Consider the following 1826-nt stretch of genomic DNA (forward strand, 5'->3'; position numbering starts at 1 on the left):
CACACAGACACACTGAATTTGGACCCATTTGTGCTTCTTGCCCACTCTGTTGACACTGATAACGTGTTCTGCAGTCTTAATCTGACGTCCTTTCACCATGGCCTGACGTCCTTAAAAATAAAACGGGGACACTGCTGCATTCAGAAGACATGGAATTAACTCTACTGAAATGGCTGAGTGGCCTCGAGCAACCATTTTTCACCTCGTTTTCCATTCCCATCATTTAATTCTCGTATACTAATAAAGTGTAACGGACTGTACAGATAAACATTACACTACTTCAGTTTCGAAGGTCTGAAGTGACTTTGTTTATTAGTTATATCTATATATTTAGTTTTTGAACAACGTGTGACTACGCGTTCTACGACGAAACTTATGAGGAACAAAAAAACGAAACTGAATTCCATAAAACTTTGAAACAAAACGAACCAAAACATGTAAGTTTGTGTAACACAAGTGAAACACAATAACCAATATGTAACGTGACATTAAAGTTTACTACTGCAAAGATAGTTTAAAATTGTTCATTTATCAAAATGCCGCTGAACTGCAGCGCTTTTTAAACGAAGATCTGTAAAGTCCAATACTTTACTGCACACGTAAACGCACCAGAGTCTGACTTCCCCCATTTCTCGACTAATCAGCGGCGAGCTTTAATAGTAAACAAGAAGCTCGGGGTGGGCGGGGGACCTTCCCTGATTGGCCAGGCTCTTCCGGTGATGTACACACCTCCCCGCTGGTCAACGTGTTTGGGCACGAGTTTCGCTGGGAGGGACTGAGCCGGCCAAGAAGGATAATGTCGAAAATATCTGTATTTTTAAACTCGTTAAGGCGTCAAGTCACACAAACAAAGGCCGGTGCAAGGGGCAATTGTAGTGACGCTACTTAAGTCTGCACAACAGTGGAAACAATTGTTAAAAAAATCATATCACTGTTTTTCATGTCTTTAACCGCTACCATAACAGATACTTGCACCCGGGATAAAATGCATACATAAAACATAACGTCGATTTGAATTGAACACAATTAAACAAGCCAGTTCCAATGCAAGTTGCACAAGATCGAGCAGCACAGAAAACGCAGCTCAAAGATCCCCTCCCCTCTGCTTCCCTCCTCCCTCCGCTACTAAAGGAAAACAATTTTTTTTCCTCTGCGTTTGCTGCAAATTGTTTATAACAACACTATTAAAAATGACCATCGTTCGACTTTCATATACTTACTCGATCAGGGGAGACCTTGGCCTCGTCCTCAAAGCCGCAGCAACGGGATTAAATTCATAAAACCGCCTGCTTGTACCGCCGCTCACCGGCTCCTCGGTCTCAGTCTGTGCCGGGAGAAAAAGGGGGTTGGTCGGTCGGTCGGATGCGCGCCTACGTGTGTCTGCACGGTGGACCAATGCCGGGGATGACAGCTGGGCAGAGATATCAGCAGCAGGCTGTAGCGCCGCCGCTGTGCAGAGAAGTATGATGTAGGTGAGAGGTTAGCAGAGCAGCAGCAGCAGCGACTGCGTCCATATGTGTTTGTAACTGTTCCACACACACACACACACACGCACACGCGCGCACAGCTGCAACATTATTTAATCTCATCCTTCTTCGTCACGTTACAAGTAGCCGTGACAGCGTTTCTGCTTTGAGTTGAGCCTAAATTGAAAAGGAAAATACGTATGAAACAGCCATGCTTGAAATGATTTATTAATTAAAATGTTAACATAAAAATAAACATGACAAAAAAGGGATTTGTCCTGCCCTTAAACTATTACGTTAAAAATGCATTGACTTTTATTTTAAATTTGTTTCTGCTTTGAGTTGAGCCTAAATTGAAAA

At 43.0% G+C, this 1826-nt stretch overlaps 1 protein-coding gene across 1 annotated transcript in view; it reads right to left on the reverse strand.

Annotated features, from left to right (window-relative positions):
• The window catches only part of znf395b (zinc finger protein 395b), an 11018-nt gene extending 9500 nt beyond the window's left edge, over positions 1–1518 (reverse strand). Inside the window, exon 1 of the mRNA XM_017030753.2 lies at positions 1221–1518. The gene's annotated coding sequence lies outside the window, so the exon portion shown is untranslated. The remainder of the gene's footprint in view (positions 1–1220) is intronic.
• Positions 1519–1826: the final 308 nt, after the last annotated feature.

This window comes from Cynoglossus semilaevis, unplaced genomic scaffold (genome assembly GCF_000523025.1).
Source record: "Cynoglossus semilaevis isolate Cse_v1.0 unplaced genomic scaffold, Cse_v1.0 scaffold419, whole genome shotgun sequence".
NCBI classification, from domain to species: Eukaryota; Metazoa; Chordata; class Actinopteri; order Pleuronectiformes; family Cynoglossidae; genus Cynoglossus; species Cynoglossus semilaevis.